General features: G+C 45.9%; 1 protein-coding gene across 2 annotated transcripts in view; it reads left to right on the plus strand.

Annotated features, from left to right (window-relative positions):
- Positions 1 to 9,963: 9,963 nt before the first annotated feature.
- The window catches only part of SLC16A7 (solute carrier family 16 member 7), a 150,542-nt gene continuing 140,882 nt past the window's right edge, over positions 9,964 to 19,623 (plus strand). The window contains exons 1-2 of one of the 2 annotated variants that reach the window (XM_063927371.1): positions 9,964 to 10,054; positions 11,164 to 11,449. The gene's annotated coding sequence lies outside the window, so the exon portion shown is untranslated. The remainder of the gene's footprint in view (positions 10,055 to 11,163; positions 11,450 to 19,623) is intronic. The other variant, XM_063927372.1, reaches the window with a different exon arrangement.

Consider the following 19,623-nt stretch of genomic DNA (forward strand, 5'->3'; position numbering starts at 1 on the left):
GGGGCATTACTACTGGCGGCGTAACTACAGGGGCATTACTACTGGTGGCGTAACTACAGGGGCATTACTACTGGTGGCGTAACTACAGGGGCATTACTACTTGGGGGCTAAACTACAGGGAGGCCAAACTACTGGGCGATAACTACAGGGGCCAAACTACTGGGGGCATTACTACTGGGGGCTAAACTACAAGGGGGGCATAACTACAATGGTGCAAACTACAGGGGGGCATTACTATTGGTGGCTAAACTACAAGCAGGCAAACTACTGGGGGCATTACTACTGGGAGGCTAAACTAAAGGGGGGGTAAACTACTGGGGTCATAACTGCAGGGGCATAACTACTAGGGTGCTAAATGACTGGGGGTATTACTACAGGCAACATTACTACTGGGGGCAATACGGGCATTGCATAAGGGGCACCACTACTATGGGGTCTGTATAAGGGGCACTACCAGTACAATGGACATTGCATAATGAGCGCTACAACTGTGGGCATTGTATAAGAAGCGCTACTGTGGTGGGCATTATGTGTATTACGGGGTGCTACTACTGTGGGCATTATTACGCTGCCCCCTGCCCCTCACACACTGCCCCCTGTACCCAGCACCACACACATTTCCCCCTGCACCTTGACCTTCACACGCTGCCACCTGTCCCTCAAACGCTGCCCCTGCACACTGCACCATGCACCGAAGCCGAACGCAAATGTACTTGCCCCTTCCATGGTGCCCCCCCTATCATTTTCTTCTGGATCCGCCCCTGAGCGGCGGCAGCATGTAACAGATCTAAATAGTTATATATATTGCGGCATCGCGCCAGCTGCGGGCCGCTTGCTGTGCAGTTAAAAGTAATCAATAACTGACCTTTTTTTTCAGCTCCTCCACCCCCATGATCTGTGGTCACCACTTAGCATCCCCAAGCCCAGCCCCAGGTCAGCTGTCACACAACGCTACCTCCGGACCTCCCCTCCTCTCCCAGTCATCCCCGCCCGCCCTGTCTCTGCTGTGAGGAGCGTGAGCAGGCAGGCAGGAGCAGGATTGCGGGACTGCTGGCAGCTTGTTGCGGCGGGGTGCATCAAGCTGGTCACTCGGAGGCTGAGCCTCGTTGATTCACGGCGCTGGCGGCTGTGTCTGGTAAGTCAAGTGTCTGCATTGCAGGTGCACTCGGCTCTCCAGCAGGAGTTTGGGGCTTTGGGTTTGGGATGGGCTGTGTGCAGGCACATATCATGGATGCATGTGCATGCATTACATCTGCCCTGTAAACCTGGTATTACTGTAGGTAAGAGCGTAGATTGCAGGGCGAGAAAAGGTAGGGATGGCCATTATGGTGGGGCATGCTGGCTCGTTACAGGTGAGTATAACTCTCTCCCCCTCCCATAATGTGTAAAAATGGGGACTGCCTGCCATAATGTGTAAAAATGGGGGACTCTGCCTGCCTAATGTGTAAAAAAGGGGATTCTGCTGCCATAATGTGTAAAAAATGGGACTCTGCTGCTGTAATGTGTAAAAAGGGAGACTCTGCCTGACGTAATGTGTAAAAGGAGCTCTGTGGTCACGCCCCTATATTTGTATATCGGGGGGGCCCACAGGGATATCAGTGTACCGGGCCCCAAGATTTCTGTTGCCGGCCCTGCCCACTCTATGGGTGTCGTGGACCCCCACAAATGGGAATAGTCCCTATTAGTCGGCATGTTGACTGTAGGGATTGTGAGGGGGCAGGATTTAGGTGCAGGTATTGTGACTGCCGGAAACATAACTAAATCCCCTGCAAACTACTCTCCATGCACAGTATAGCAACTGCAAAATGTACTTAGTTTCAGCACAGCCCCCCTCTAACTGAGCAGATATCCATAAGAGTAGCTTATGTTAACTACATATTAAATTTGAGGAGTATGTCCTGCTCTCTCTTGATCATGGTTTGTGAGGGAGATTGGGAAGTATTCCCTGCAAGTAGAGATGTGCACCGGATATTTTTCGGGTTTTGTGTTTTGGTTTTGGATTCGGTTCCGCGGCCGTGTTTTGGATTCAGACGCGGTTTTGGCAAAACCTCCCTGAAATTTTTTTGTCGGATTCGGGTGTGTTTTGGATTCGGGTGTTTTTTTTTTAAAAAAACCCTCAAAAACAGCTTAAATCATAGAATTTGGGGGTCATTTTGATCCTATAGTATTATTTACCTCAATAACCACAATTTCCACTCATTTCCAGTCTATTCTGAATACCTCACACCTCACAATACTATTTTTAGTCCTAACATTTGCACCGAGGTCGCTGGATGACTAAGCTAAGCGACCCAAGTGGCCGGCACAAACACTTGGCCCATCTAGGAGTGGCACTGCAGTGTCAGACAGGATGGCACTTAAAAAAATTGGCCCCAAACAGCACATGATGCAAAGAAAAGAGAAAAAGAGGTGCATTGTGGTCGCTGGACGGCTAAGCTAAGCGACACAAACACCTCAATATCACAGGAATTATTTGTTCTAATCAATGGTATTATTGGTCCAAATCACTGGAAGAAAATGACAAAATCACTGGAATTATTCATTCTAATCAATGGTATTATTGGTCCAAATCACTGGAAGAAAATGACAAAATCACTGGAATTATTCGTTCTAAACAATGGTATTATTGGTCCAAATCACTGGAAGAAAATACATTATGCTACACACTGCAATGCCCCTGATACATTATAGCACATACAATGTCTGTGACACATTATGACACACACCGCAATGACCCTGAGACATTATACCACATACCACAGTGCTCGTGATATAGTATACAACACACCGTAATGCCTGACACATTATGACACACACCGCAATGTCCGTGATACATTATGCCACACACTGCAATGACCCTGAGACATTATATCACATATCACAATGCCCGTGATATAGTATACCATACACCGTAATGCCTGTGACACATACTGCAATGCCCATTATACCCTATGCCACACACTGCAATGCCCGTTATACATTATGCCACACTGCAATGCCCCTGAGACATTATACCACATACCACAATGCATGTGGTATAGTATGCCACACACCGTAATGCCTGTGACACATTATGACATACACCGCAATGTCCGTGATACATTATGCCACACACCATAATGCCCATTACACATTAAGTCCTACAGTAAGGCTTTTAATTACTTTTAAATTACCTGCTCATTGCCAGGGGTTTCATGCTCTTGGTTCCATGCATGGTGCTAGGGGTTTTCATGCTCAGGGTGTCATGCTCGTTACCAGGGGTTTCATGCACTGGGTGTCATGCTCGTTGCCAGGGGTTTCATGCACTGGGTGTCATGCTCGTTGCCAGGGGGTTGTGCTTGTTGCTAGGGCTGTGCTCTCCCAGTGCCACATATGCCCCCAGTGCCAGATATTCCCCCACAGTGCCAGGTACTCACATGCCCCCAGTGCCAAATATAGCCCCCCCACCCCATGTGTCAGGTACACATATACCCCCCAATTCCACATGTGCCCCCAGTGCCAGATATTCCCCCCCCCAGTGCCAGGTACTCACATGCCCCCAGTGCCAAATACAGCCCCCTTCCCCCCATGTGCCAGGTACACATATACCCCCCCAGTGCCACATATGCACCAAGTGCCACATAAGCCCCCCTCCCCCTGTGCCACATATGCCCCCAGTGCCACATAAGCCCCCCTCCCGCTGTGCCGCATATGCTCCCCCAGTGCCCCCCATTCTCCCCCAGTGTGCCCCACCCGCTCCCCCGCTGTTTTGTGTTGGAGGGACACAGAGGGCACAGCGCGTGCCTCTCCTGTGTCCCTCCTGGGTCTCCGGCGGGTCTGTTAATGGAAGTGCCGGTTTGTGAGCCAATCAGAGCTCACGAACGGCACTTCCTTTATTAGACCCACTGGAGACGCAGGACTCTGAGGGACACAGGAGAGGCGCGCACTGTGTCCTCCATGTCCCTCCTTACAGCAGCGGAGGGAAGGAGGAGACCGCAGATTGACATGCAGACGGCTTGTCCGCATGTCAATCTGCGCTAAATCAGTGGCGCCCCCGCAGCCCCTCGCCCCCAAACCACCGCAAGGGCTGCGGGGGCAGTAGTTACGCCACTGCTCATACGCCGATTGCTGACAAGGTGACCGGCTGCACTAAACACTCTTTCGGAGCACACACTGGAGGGGGGGCAACTTAGGTAAAATAAAGCCAGTTTGTGCAAGGGCCTCCAAATTGCCTTTTTCCTACAGTATACGTACGGACTGTCTGACGTGCCTACTTGGATGCGGTCACTCATATAATCCTTCACCATTCTTTCAATGGTGACAGAATCATATGCAGTGACAGTAGACGACATGTCAGTAATCGTTGGCAGGTCCTTCAGTCCAGACCAGATGTCAGCACTCGCTCCAGACTGCCCTGCATCACCGCCAGCGGGTGGGCTCGGAATTCTTAGCCTTTTCCTCACAGCCCCAGTTGCGGGAGAATGTCAAGGAGGAGCTGTTGACGGGTCACGTTCTGCTTGACTTGACAAGTGTCTCACCAGCAGGTCTTTGAACATCTGCAGACTTGTGTCTGCCGGAAAGAGAGATACAACGTAGGCTTTAAACCTAGGATCGAGCACGGTGGCCAAAATGTAGTGCTCTGATTTCAACAGATTGACCACCCGTGAATCCTGGTTAAGCGAATTAAGGGCTCCATCCACAAGTCCCACATGCCTAGCGGAATCGCTCCATTTTAGCTCATCCTTCAATCTCTCCAGCTTCTTCTGCAAAAGCCTGATGAGGGGAATGACCTGACTCAGGCTGGCAGTGTCTGAACTGACTTCACGTGTGGCAAGTTCAAAGGGTTGCAGAACCTTGCACAACGTTGAAATTATTCTCCACTGCGCTTGAGCCAGGTGCATTCCCCCTCCTTTGCCTGTATCGTAGGTAGATGTATAGGCTTGAATGGCCTTTTGCTGCTCCTCCAGCCTCTGAAGCATATAGAGGGTTGAATTCCACCTCGTTACCACCTCTTGCTTCAGCTGATGACGGGGCAGGTTCAGGAGTGTTTGCTGGTGCTCCAGTCTTCGGCACGCGGTGGCTGAATGCCGAAAGTGGTCCGCAATTCTTCTGGCCATCGACAGTATCTCTTGCACGCCCCTGTCATTTAAAAAAAAATTCTGCACCACCAAATTCAATGTATGTGCAAAACATGGGACGTGCTGGAATTTGCCCACATGTAATGCACGCACAATATTGGTGGCATTGTTCGATGTCACAAATCCCCAGGAGAGTCCAATTGGGGTAAGCTATTCTGCGATGATGTTCCTCAGTTTCCGTAAGAGGTTGTCAGCTATGTGCCTCTTATGAAAAGCGGTGATACAAAGCGTAGCCTTCCTAGGAACGATTTGGCGTTTGCGAGATGCTGCTACTGGTGCCGCCGCTGCTGTTCTTGCTGCGGGAGGCAATACATCTACCCAGTGGGCTGTCACAGTCATAAAGTCCTGAGTCTGCCCTGCTCCACTTGTCCACATGTCCGTGGTTAAGTGGACATTGGGTACAACTGCATTTTTTAGGACACTGGTGACTCTTTTTCTGAAGTCTGTGTACATTCTCTGTATCGCCTGCCTAGAGAAATGGAACCTAGATGGTATTTGGTACCAGGGACACAGTACCTCAAGCAATTCTCTAATTCCATGTGAATTAATGGTGGATACCGGACACATGTTTAACACCAATGCAGCTGCCAAGATCTGAGTTATCCTCTTTGCAGCAGGATGACTGCTGTGATATTTCATCTTCCTCACAAAGGACTGTTGGACAGTCAATTGCTTACTGGAGAAGTAGTACAAGTAGTCTTCCGACTTCCCCTCTGTGATGGCGATCGACTCCCAGCAGCAACAACAGCAGCGCCAGCAGCAGTAGGCGTTCCACTCAAGGATGCATCGGAGGAATCCCAGGCAGGAGAGGACTCGTCAGACTTGCCAGTGACATGGTCTGCAGGACTATTGGTTTTCCTGTCTAATGAGGAAATTGACACTGAGGGAGTTGGTGGTGTGGTTTGCAGGAGCTTGGTTACAAGAGGATGGGATTTAGTTGTCAGTTGACTGCTTCCGCTGTTTTTGAACTTGTCAATGACTTCTGATGAATGCGCTCCAGGTGACGTATAAGGGAGGATGTTCCTAGGTGGTTAACGTCCTTACCCCTACTTATTACAGCTTGACAAAGGCAACACACGGCTTGACACCTGTTGTCCGCATTTCTGTTAAAATAATTCCACACCGAAGAGGTGATTATTTTTGTAATTTGACCAGGCATGTCAATGGCCATATTCGTCCCACGGACAACAGGTGTCTCCCCGGGTGCCTGACTTAAACAAACCACCTCACCATCAGAATCCTCCTTGTCAATTTCCTCCTCAGCGCCAGCAACACCCATATCCTCATCCTGGTGTACTTCAACAGTGACATCTTCAATTTGACTATCAGGAACTGGACTGTGGGTGCTCCTTCCAGCACTTGCAGGGGGCGTGCAAATGGTGGATGGCGCCACCTCTTCCCGTCCAGTGTTGGGAAGGTCAGGCATCGCAACCGACACAATTGGACTCTCCTTGGGGATTTGTGATTTAGAAGAACGCACAGTTCTTTGCTGTACTTTTGCCAGCGTAAGTCTTTTCATTTTTCTAGCGGGAGGATGAGTGCTTCCATCCTCATGTGAAGCTGAACCACTAGCAATGAACTTAGGCCAGGTCCTCAGCCGTTCCTTGCCACTCCATGTCGTAAATGGCATATTGGTAAGTTTACACTTCTCCTCAGACGCTTTTAATTTAGATTTTTGGATCATTTTACTGAACTTTTGTTTTTTTGATTTTACATGCTCTCTACTATGACATTGGGCATCGACCTTGGCAGATGACGTTGATGGCATTTCATCGGCTCGGCCATGACAAGTGGCAGCAGCTTCAGCACGAGGTGGAAGTGGATCTTGATCTTTCCCTATTTTACCCTCCACATTTTTGTTCTCCATTTTTTAATGTGTGGAATTATATGCCAGTAATATATCAATAGCAATGGCCTACTGTACTGTACTATATATGTATACTGTTGGTCACCAAAATGCTGCACTGTAATACTATATATACTTCTCACAAAAATGCCGCACAGATATGGAATGGATACGTGCAGTGACACAGAGCTCCAAGATACAGCAATGGCCTACTGTACACAACTATATACTGTTGGGTCACCAAAATGCTGCACTGTAATACTATATATACTGCTCACAAAAATGCCGCACAGATATGGAATGGATACATGCCGTGACACAGAGCTGTAAGATACAGCAATGGCCTACTGTAAACAACTATATACTGTTGGGTCACCAAAATGCTGCACTGCAACACTAGTATATATACTGCTCACAAAAATGCCGCACAGATATGGAATGGATACGTGCAGTGACACCGAGCTGCAAGATACAGCAATGGCCTACTGTACACAACTATATACTGTTGGGTCACCAAAATGCTGCACTGTAATACTATATATACTGCTCACAAAAATGCCGCACAGATATGGAATGGATACGTGCAGTGACACAGAGTTGCAAGATACAGCAATGGCCTACTGTACACAACTATATACTGTTGGGTCACCAAAATGCTGCACTATAATACTAGTATATATACTGCTCACAAAAATGCTGCACAGATATGGAATGGATACGTGCAGTGACACAGAGCTGCAAGATACAGCAATGGCCTACTGTACACAACTATATACTGTTGGGTCACCAAAATGCTGCACTGTAATACTAGTATATATACTGCTCACAAAAATGCCGCACAGATATGGAATGGATACGTGCAGTGACACAGAGCTGCAAGATACAGCAATGGCCTACTGTACACAACTATATACTGTTGGGTCACCAAAATGCTGCACTGTAATACTAGTATATATACTGCTCAAAAAAATGCTGCACAGATATGGAATGGATACGTGCAGTGACACAGAGCTGCAAGATACAGCAATGGCCTACTGTACACAACTATTTACTGTTGGGTCACCAAAATGCTGCACTGTAATACTAGTATATATACTGCTCAAAAAATGCCGCACAGATATGGAATGGAAACGTGCAGTGACACAGAGCTGCAAGATACAGTAATGGCCTACTGTACACAACTATATACTGTTGGGTCACCAAAATGCTGCACTGTAATACTATATATACTGCTCACAAAAATGCAGCACAGATAAGGAATGGATATTTGCAGTGACACAGAGCTGCAAGATACAGCAATGGCCTACTGTACAACTATATACTGTTAGTCACCTAAATGCTGCATTGTAATACTATATATACTGCTCACAAAAAAGCAGCACAGATATGGAATGGATACTTGCAGTGACACAGAGCTGCAAGATACAGCAATGGCCTACTGTACAACTATATACTGTTGGGTCACCAAAATGCTGCACTGTAATACTATATATACTGCTCACAAAAATGCAGCACAGATATGGAATGGATACGTGCAGTGACACAGAGCTGCAAGATACAGCAATGGCCTACTGTACACAACTATATACTGTTGGGTCACCAAAATGCTGCACTGTAATACTAGTATATATATACTGCTCAAAAAAATGCCGCACAGATATGGAATGGAAACGTGCAGTGACACAGAGCTGCAAGATACAGTAATGGCCTACTGTACACAACTATATACTGTTGGGTCACCAAAATGCTGCACTGTAATACTATATATACTGCTCACAAAAATGCAGCACAGATAAGGAATGGATACTTGCCATGACACAGAGCTGCAAGATACAGCAATGGCCTACTGTACAACTATATACTGTTAGTCACCTAAATGCTGCACTGTAATACTATATATACTGCTCACAAAAATGCAGGACAGATATGGAATGGATACTTGCAGTGACACAGAGCTGCAAGATACAGCAATGGCCTACTGTACAACTATATACTGTTGGGTCACCAAAATGCTGCACTGTAATACTATATATACTGCTCACAAAAATGCAGCACAGATATGGAATGGATACGTGCAGTGACACAGAGCTGCAAGATACAGCAATGGCCTACTGTACACAACTGTATACTGTTGGGTCACCAAAATGCTGCACTGTAATACTATATATACTGCTCACAAAAATGCAGCACAGATATGGAATGGATACTTGCGGTGACACTGAGCTGCAAGATACAGCAATGGCCTACTGTACTGTACTACTATAATTATTATATACTGGTGGTCCCCAGTCCCCACAATGCAGCACACTGATCAGATATTTGCAGCACACTGAGCACAGATATGGAGCGTTTTCAGGCAGAGAACGTAGATATTTTCAGCACACTGAGCACAGATTATTTGCAGCACACTGAGCACAGATATTTGCAGCACACTGAGCACAGATTACGGAGCTTTTCAGGGAGAGAACGCTGCCACGTCCTCTCCATTCAATCTCCAATGCATGAGTGAAAATAGCGGCGATGCGCGGCTCCTTCCTTATATAGAATACGAATCTCGCGAGAATCCGACAGCGGGATGATGACGTTCGGGCGTGTTCTGGTTAACCGAGCAAGGCGGGAAGATCCGAGGCTGCCTCGGAACTCGGAACCGTGTAAAATGGGTGAAGCTTGGGGGGGTTCGGATCTCGAGGAACCAAACCCACTCATCTCTACCTGCAAGTGGTGTTTTTTGGCTAAAAGTGACAAATTAAAGGGATGGCAAGTCCCACTAGTGTGGACATATCAGCCATGCGCAAACCATACTATACCCTTTTCCTGATTATGAACTCCCAAACATTGGAAAGTATGTCACAACCAGCTCATTGGTACCACTAAAGGCTCTCCTACTATGCTGTTGTAAAACTCTTTTTGCTGATGACTGGTGACCCCCTTGTCCTCTGAATGGAAAAGGAGGCAGTGCTTTATAGTGTGCCTTTATCTCTGGAAAAGAATCAGAGCATAAGTCTGGGGCTGGGAAAGGATTCTGAAAACAGCTGTGCCTGCAACTATCTGCTAGATTTGAAACCTGATTTCTCTTTGCAGTTTACCTGAGGTATGATGCATACTGTAGCAGCTGCTTCCACATTTGCAGTTAGGAAATGTTATGTTTTGTTAGTATAAGCATTCTGTTTGCTTATTTGTGTGCAGTTCATGAACTAGCAAGTTATTTTCATAAGACTAGCATTGTTATATCACTTTGCAGTATTTTACACGTTATATTTGCTGTAAGAAGTAAGGCTGGAAACTCTGTACAGATGTTGCTGTTAATGACTTTGTCATGAGTATTTTTCTCACATTACATTGTGTTTGGAATGTGATTAAATAAAGAATATTGGAGGGACCATCATCATTGATCCCAGTACATGTGTGTTCTACTTTCACAAGGATGGTGATATAGGAGGTCATTCTGAGTTGATCGCGCGCTAGCAGTTTTTAGCAGCCGTGCAAATGCATTGTCGCCGCCCACTGGGGAGTGTATTTTAGCTTTGCAGAAGTGCGAACGCTTGTGCAGCAGAGCGCCTGCAAAATCTTTTTGTGCAAAACAAGACCAGCCCTGTAGTTACTCTTCGTGTGCATTGATTCTAACGATGGAGGGACGGCTTTTGACGTCACACACCCGTCCAGCGAACGCCCAGCCACACCTGCGTTTTTTCTGCCATGCCTGCGTTTTTCTAAGCTCTCCCTGAAAACGGTCAGTTCACAACCAGAAACACCCACTTCATGTGAATCTTCCTGCGTTCGGCCATGCGACAAGAATGTTCGTTAGACTCTGTGCAAACCCACGATGCTCATTGTACCTGTACGATGCACCTGTGCATTGCGGTGCATACACATGCGCAGAAATGCAGATTTTTAGCCTGATCGCTGTGCTGCGAACAACGGCAGCTAGCGATCAACTCGGAATGACCCCCATAGAAAGCTGGTCAGACCAAATGTAGCCTGAGTACATGTAACACCGTACCCGCCTTATTTTCAAAAAGCTTTTATATTAACATGACATGACAGAATATTTTGCGCACACTTTATACAATACATTCCATGCATTGCTGTAGTATATCAACAACAAGAAAAAAAAACCCATCAAAATGATGTTGTCCATATTGTCTGAGTTTTAGCATTTTCTTATGAAGCGTAACCGAGGCACATTTTCCTCTCATTTAGGTGCCATTTCCTTATAGTTTATTACATATCAGGAAATAAAATTAAATTTGGTTGCCTAAGGCATTCCTCACAATGAAAGCAAGAGAATGAGCCAGCATCAGCAGGACAAGTTGAACCAGCCTCCTACTCCACCTCTTTTTTTCTGTAGGAGCAATAAGATCATTCAAGTCTACCCCTCCTACTTACCATTGGAAACGTCACTGGAACACTGACACTGTGTCCATTCATACTTCTAAAAAAAAGAACTAAAAACCAGGACGTAAGTAGGAATTCCAGCATTGATCAGGTAAACTGACTTAGCTTTTTCAACAGTGTATTGCTGACAAATGATGTAATGTGTATGTTCAGATTCGGTATACAGGATTTACCCCTCTGCTTTCATTACATAATGAAATGGAAAGACAAAATACTGTATGTTGTGTAATACTTCTTAGCAATATGACACTCGTGTAACAGGGATTATATAGGTTCTTATGTTTCCTGTAGTGACTCTTTGCTTGGACAGTATGATGTTGAGAAGCCAGCTTGCTTGTGTAGGTATGGAGGCAGCCTTCAGACTGCTGTGAAATATTTGTAGCTGCCCTACATTACAGGGACTGTGTGCTTGTTTCCTGCTGCCAGAGCAGGGAATAAATGTGTCATTGTGACGTAGAATAATCCACACAGATTCTATTTATACTGAATATGGTTATGGAAATCTGCAGTTTGCACACAGTCTGCATTAACTGGAAACGTTTACATATAGTATGTGTAAGAACACATCCACTTACATGTTTACACATATATAACTAAGAGCCACTAAAAATGCATCACAACAATGTTACTCATTATGTATCTGCCTTTACATGGTGATGGACATATTATATAATCATTGTACATTTATTTGACATTTTTTGGGTGGGTTAGTTTGTGTTGAAGTTCTAAATAAAATATTTTTTGACACATCGTACAGTGCATTGTTCTTTTCTAATCTACAAGAAAATATGTGACCATATGGTGTCATCAAAACTGCTGTTCCAAGGTTAAGAACTACCTGAGCTATATCCAATATCTTGTACTGCAGCTGTAATGAATGTAATACATTACTGAGAAATATAGCACAACTTTGCTTGGTTAATCATACCCTTATGTAAGATAATCAAATACAGATTCTATACAGCATGCAAATGAGGCGCCACAACCAGACCGTTTCATAGAAACAAGCACTCACATCGCTTGCTCATTTGCCTATATATTTAAATACAGTTCAGATTTTGTAATATGTATAATACTAGTGTATACAAGGGTGTTGATGTAAGACATGATGTACAGCGCAAGTCTTCAGGTCTGTCAGTAAAGTCCAAAACAGGGATTCTAAAGTTACAGTTTGTCTATACGTGAATGTACCAATAGGAGTGTCCTCACAAAAAGTTTCTCTGCTGCACAGTATGTTCTCAAAAATCTACAGCCACGGGCGTTTCACGAAAGTGCACCAAAGATGATGTACTGTACATTGGTACTTGTTTTTCTTTTCTTTCCTTCTTCACATCTGGTTTGTTATGCAAGTATTATGCACAGTGTCAGAACTTCTTCTAAATCACCTGTAGATCCCCAGATCCTGTCCCTTCTATTCTTACCAGCTTGTAGATAGCATTCCCAATGAACTAAAGTTCCTCTTGTTCAAGGTTACTGTTGAGGCTTCCTGCTCTCTTTGAAGGAAACAATGCAGAGAGTAGCGGTGAAGTGCAGGGAATATGGGGGTGTACACTAAGTAGTGCAGCCTGTATAAATGACCATGGTCTGCCTCTCTAATACTACAGGCAGCACACGACCCAGACTACAAAGATGACAGACCAAGGGCTATGGACCCCAATATTCTGTAACTATCTTCTGCCCCTCCATGTGCCACTAATGGTGCATCTGGGAGTTATTCTGTATGAAGCTGCATAAAATCCCTGATTCTGCCTGAAGCTGCATAAAATGACATTTAGCATTGTTTCAAAATAACTTTTTTTTAGGAAGTCTTAAGGTGGGTACACACTAGGTGATGTGCTCTATGAGCGACATTGCCCAGTGTGCTGCAATCTCTGCCGGAGCGGTCGTCAGCAGTGCATAAACACTGAACGATATGCAAACAATGTCTCTCAGTGATGTCACGCCGTGGCCGGGCCGTACATGCAGCTTTTGGACGACAGTCCAAATTGAGCTGCATGCACGGCCGACAGCGAGGATCATTAACGACCCACAGGGACGCGCATCACTCGTCGTTTGGCAGCGTACACACTAGTCGATATGGTAAACTATGTCACTCAGGAAGGGCAAAATGAGCGATGTCGTTTACTTTATCGGCAAGTGTGTGTGCACCTTTAGTCATAGGACATTTGCATTAGCATTCCTATGTATAGAATATAATTTTTCCTTGAACCACTTTCTGTTTGTTTAAAAAAATAATACAATTCTTTTGATCTGATCAACTAAATTCAGACTGCTTTTGTAACATAGCTCAAGTCTGTGAATAACAAACCAGATGTGGAGAAGGGAAGAAAGGAACGCCAAGGAGTACATTTGCTAAGAAGCTAGTTGACAGGCATTTAGGATCCCATGGGCATCACTGGGGGTTTGGGGGTCCAAAATACAGAATTTACTAAGCACTGAATTTTTTTACTGTTTTTGTTAATAAACATTTTTATTGGAGTATCAACAAGATAAGTAGAATATTATATAACAGGAGTGACAATATGATGTATGGTGCTAATATAATTTTTTTAGCAGAGGAAATTAGCTCAAGAGATAGAAATCAGCAATAAAGGATGGTGGAATTCCTCATCGCCTATAACAAAAAATGGGGACAAGAAGAGAAAAGTAACTAATTGACTAAACAGAAAATTTGTGTTTAGAAAGATGGGAGCTTCATCCATACACAGTCGAGTCTCATGCCATGCTGTGTTTTAAAGCAAAAATGGAGTTGGTCGTGAATTTGGGCAGGTAGGGAGGCAACATATAGTTCCCATATAACAAAAAAAATATCCACACTAGAGTACTTATGGAGAAAGCCTCGATCCAATCTATGCAGAACATAAAATAAAGTTTAGTTACAAAAGGTGAGTGGGGAGGTGGTCCATTCTGGATCCAATACTGCAAGATACACTTACTCACCACCACAACACTATTATTAAACCTTTTTTGTACATCCCACAGTCATTCGTAAAGGGGAGTCAGGTAAACTCAGGACTCATTCAGGTGTTAGAGTGACATCAATGAGTATAAGCATAGCTTTGAACAAAGTGCCAAAAGTATTTGATAAAGGGGCAGTCCCACATGCAGTACATGAAGGATGCGTTAGGGTGACCACACTTTGGACAATATGGTGAATCTGAAAGGCCCATCACAATCCCCTGGAGAGTAGAAAGGTACCCACAATGATACATATTTAGGAACATTTCCCTGTAAGAGCTAGCTTTTATTGTTCTATCGGAAGAGGCCAGAGACTTAAATAGTTGGTCTAATGACAGAGTGGGATATATCTGAAGCTGCTACAACAATATTAGAGATGAGCGCCTGAAATTTTTCGGGTTTTGTGTTTTGTGTTTTGGTTTTGGGTTCGGTTCCGCGGCCGTGTTTTGGGTTCGAACGCGTTTTGGCAAAACCTCACCGAATTTTTTTTGTCGGATTCGGGTGTTTTTTTCAAAAAACACTAAAAAACAGCTTAAATCATAGAATTTGGGGGTCATTTTGATCCCAAAGTATTATTAACCTCAAAAACCATAATTTACACTCATTTTCAGTCTATTCTGAATACCTCACACCTCACAATATTATTTTTAGTCCTAAAATTTGCACCGAGGTCGCTGTGTGAGTAAGATAAGCGACCCTAGTGGCCGACACAAACACCGGGCCCATCTAGGAGTGGCACTGCAGTGTCACGCAGGATGTCCCTTCCAAAAAACCCTCCCCAAACAGCACATGACGCAAAGAAAAAAAGAGGCGCAATGAGGTAGCTGTGTGAGTAAGATTAGCGACCCTAGTGGCCGACACAAACACCGGGCCCATCTAGGAGTGGCACTGCAGTGTCACGCAGGATGGCCCTTCCAAAAAACCCTCCCCAAACAGCACATGACGCAAAGAAAAAAAGAGGCGCAATGAGGTAGCTGTGTGAGTAAGATTAGCGACCCTAGTGGCCGACACAAACACCGGGCCCATCTAGGAGTGGCACTGCAGTGTCACGCAGGATGTCCCTTCCAAAAAACCCTCCCCAAACAGCACATGACGCAAAGAAAAAAAGAGGCGCAATGAGGTAGCTGTGTGAGTAAGATTAGCGACCCTAGTGGCCGACACAAACACCGGGCCCATCTAGGAGTGGCACTGCAGTGTCACGCAGGATGTCCCTTCCAAAAAACCCTCCCCAAACAGCACATGACGCAAAGAAAAAAAGAGGCGCAATGAGGTAGCTGACTGTGTGAGTAAGATTAGCGACCCTAGTGGCCGACACAAACACCGGGCCCATTTAGGAGTGGCACTGCAGTGTCACGCAGGATGTCCCTTCCAAAAAACCCTCCCCAATCAGCACATGATGCAAAGAAAAAGAAAAGAAAAAAGAGGTGCAAGATGGAATTGTCCTTGGGCCCTCCCACCCACCCTTATGTTGTATAAACAAAACAGGACATGCACACTTTAACCAACCCATCATTTCAGTGACAGGGTCTGCCACACGACTGTGACTGATATGACGTTTTGGTTTGGACCCCCCCCAAAAAAGAAGCAATTAATCTCTCCTTGCACAAACTGGCTCTACAGAGGCAAGATGTCCACCTCATCATCACCCTCCGATATATCACCGTGTACATCCCCCTCCTCACAGATTATCAATTCGTCCCCACTGGAATCCACCATCTCAGCTCCCTGTGTACTTTGTGGAGGCAATTGCTGCTGGTCAATGTCTCCGCGGAGGAATTGATTATAATTCATTTTAATGAACATCATCTTCTCCACATTTTCTGGATGTAACCTCGTACGCCGATTGCTGACAAGGTGAGCGGCGGCACTAAACACTCTTTCGGAGTACACACTTGTGGGAGGGCAACTTAGGTAGAATAAAGCCAGTTTGTGCAAGGGCCTCCAAATTGCCTCTTTTTCCTGCCAGTATAAGTACGGACTGTGTGACGTGCCTACTTGGATGCGGTCACTCATATAATCCTCCACCATTCTATCAATGTTGAGAGAATCATATGCAGTGACAGTAGACGACATGTCCGTAATCGTTGTCAGGTCCTTCAGTCCGGACCAGATGTCAGCATCAGCAGTCGCTCCAGACTGCCCTGCATCACCGCCAGCGGGTGGGCTCGGAATTCTGAGCCTTTTCCTCGCACCCCCAGTTGCGGGAGAATGTGAAGGAGGAGATGTTGACAGGTCGCGTTCCGCTTGACTTGACAATTTTGTCACCAGCAGGTCTTTCAACCCCAGCAGACTTGTGTCTGCCGGAAAGAGAGATCCAAGGTAGGCTTTAAATCTAGGATCGAGCACGGTGGCCAAAATGTAGTGCTCTGATTTCAACAGATTGACCACCCGTGAATCCTTGTTAAGCGAATTAAGGGCTCCATCCACAAGTCCCACATGCCTAGCGGAATCGCTCCGTGTTAGCTCCTCCTTCAATGTCTCCAGCTTCTTCTGCAAAAGCCTGATGAGGGGAATGACCTGACTCAGGCTGGCAGTGTCTGAACTGACTTCACGTGTGGCAAGTTCAAAGGGCATCAGAACCTTGCACAACGTTGAAATCATTCTCCACTGCACTTGAGACAGGTGCATTCCATCTCCTATATCGTGCTCAATTGTATAGGCTTGAATGGCCTTTTGCTGCTCCTCCAACCTCTGAAGCATATAGAGGGTTGAATTCCACCTCGTTACCACTTCTTGCTTCAGATGATGGCAGGGCAGGTTCAGTAGTTTTTGGTGGTGCTCCAGTCTTCTGTACGTGGTGCCTGTACGCCGAAAGTGTCCCGCAATTCTTCTGGCCACCGACAGCATCTCTTGCACGCCCCTGTCGTTTTTTAAAAAATTCTGCACCACCAAATTCAAGGTATGTGCAAAACATGGGACGTGCTGGAATTTGCCCATATTTAATGCACACACAATATTGCTGGCGTTGTCCGATGCCACAAATCCACAGGAGAGTCCAATTGGGGTAAGCCATTCCGCGATGATCTTCCTCAGTTGCCGTAAGAGGTTTTCAGCTGTGTGCGTATTCTGGAAACCGGTGATACAAAGCGTAGCCTGCCTAGGAAAGAGTTGGCGTTTGCGAGATGCTGCTACTGGTGCCGCCGCTGCTGTTCTTGCGGCGGGAGTCCATACATCTACCCAGTGGGCTGTCACAGTCATATAGTCCTGACCCTGCCCTGCTCCACTTGTCCACATGTCCGTGGTTAAGTGGACATTGGGTACAGCTGCATTTTTTAGGACACTGGTGACTCTTTTTCTGAGGTCTGTGTACATTTTCGGTATCGCCTGCCTAGAGAAATGGAACCTAGATGGTATTTGGTACCGGGGACACAGTACCTCCAACAAGTCTCTAGTTGGCTCTGCAGTAATGATGGATACCGGAACCACGTTTCTCACCACCCAGGATGTCAAGGCCTCAGTTATCCGCTTTGCAGTAGGATGACTGCTGTGATATTTCATCTTCCTCGCAAAGGACTGTTGGACAGTCAATTGCTTGGTGGAAGTAGTAAAAGTGGTCTTACGACTTCCCCTCTGGGATGACCATCGACTACCAGCAGCAACAACAGCAGCGCCAGCAGCAGTAGGCGTTACACGCAAGGATGCATCGGAGGAATCCCAGGCAGGAGAGGACTCGTCAGAATTGCCAGTGACATGGCCTGCAGGACTATTGGCATTCCTGGGGAAGGAGGAAATTGACACTGAGGGAGTTGGTTGGGTGGTTTGCGTGAGCTTGGTTACAAGAGGAAGGGATTTACTGGTCAGTGGACTGCTTCCGCTGTCGGCCCAAGTTTTTGAACTTGTCACTGACTTATTATAAATGCGCTGCAGGTGACGTATAAGGGAGGATGTTCCGAGGTGGTTAACGTCCTTACCCCTACTTATTACAGCTTGACAAAGGGAACACACGGCTTGACACCTGTTGTCCGCATTTCTGTTGAAATACTTCCACACCGAAGAGCTGATTTTTTTTGTATTTTCACCAGGCATGTCAACGGCCATATTCCTACCACGGACAACAGGTGTCTCCCCGGGTGCCTGACTTAAACAAACCACCTCACCATCAGAATCCTCCTGGTCAATTTCCTCCCCAGCGCCAGCAACACCCATATCCTCCTCATCCTGGTGTACTTCAACACTGACATCTTCAATCTGACTATCAGGAACTGGACTGCGGGTGCTCCTTCCATCACTTGCAGGGGGCGTGCAAATGGTGGAAGGCGCATGCTCTTCACGTCCAGTGTTGGGAAGGTCAGGCATCGCAACCGACACAATTGGAGTCGGACTCTCCTTGTGGATTTGGGATTTCGAAGAACGCACAGTTCTTTGCGGTGCTACTGCTTTTGCCAGCTTTAGTCTTTTCATTTTTCTAGCGAGAGGCTGAGTGCTTCCATCCTCATGTGAAGCTGAACCACTAGCCATGAACATAGGCCAGGGCCTCAGCCGTTCCTTGCCACTCCGTGTGGTAAATGGCATATTGGCAAGTTTACGCTTCTCCTCCGACAATTTTATTTTAGGTTTTGGAGTCCTTTTTTTACTGATATTTGGTGTTTTGGATTTGACATGCTCTGTACTATGACATTGGGCATCGGCCTTGGCAGACGACGTTGCTGGCATTTCATCATCTCGGCCATGACTAGTGGCAGCAGCTTCAGCACGAGGTGGAAGTGGATCTTGACCTTTCCCTAATTTTGGAACCTCAACATTTTTGTTCTCCATATTTTAATAGGCACAACTAAAAGGCACCTCAGGTAAACAATGGAGATGGATGGATTGGATACTAGTATACAATTATGGAGGGGCTGCCGAGTGCCGACACAGAGGTAGCCACAGCCGTGAACTACCGCACTGTACTGTGTCTGCTGCTAATATATAGACTGGTTGATAAAGAGATAGTATACTCGTAACTAGTATGTATGTATAAAGAAAGAAAAAAAAACCACGGTTAGGTGGTATATACAATTATGGACGGGCTGCCGAGTGCCGACACAGAGGTAGCCACAGCCGTGAACTACCGCACTGTACTGTGTCTGCTGCTAATATATAGACTGGTTGATTAAGAGATAGTATACTCGTAACTAGTATGTATGTATAAAGAAAGAAAAAAAAACCACGGTTAGGTGGTATATACAATTATGGACGGGCTGCCGAGTGCCGACACAGAGGTAGCCACAGCCGTGAACTACCGCACTGTACTGTGTCTGCTGCTAATATAGACTGGTTGATAAAGAGATAGTATACTCGTAACTAGTATGTATGTATAAAGAAAGA

This window comes from Pseudophryne corroboree, chromosome 6 (genome assembly GCF_028390025.1).
Source record: "Pseudophryne corroboree isolate aPseCor3 chromosome 6, aPseCor3.hap2, whole genome shotgun sequence".
Taxonomy (NCBI): Eukaryota; Metazoa; Chordata; class Amphibia; order Anura; family Myobatrachidae; genus Pseudophryne; species Pseudophryne corroboree.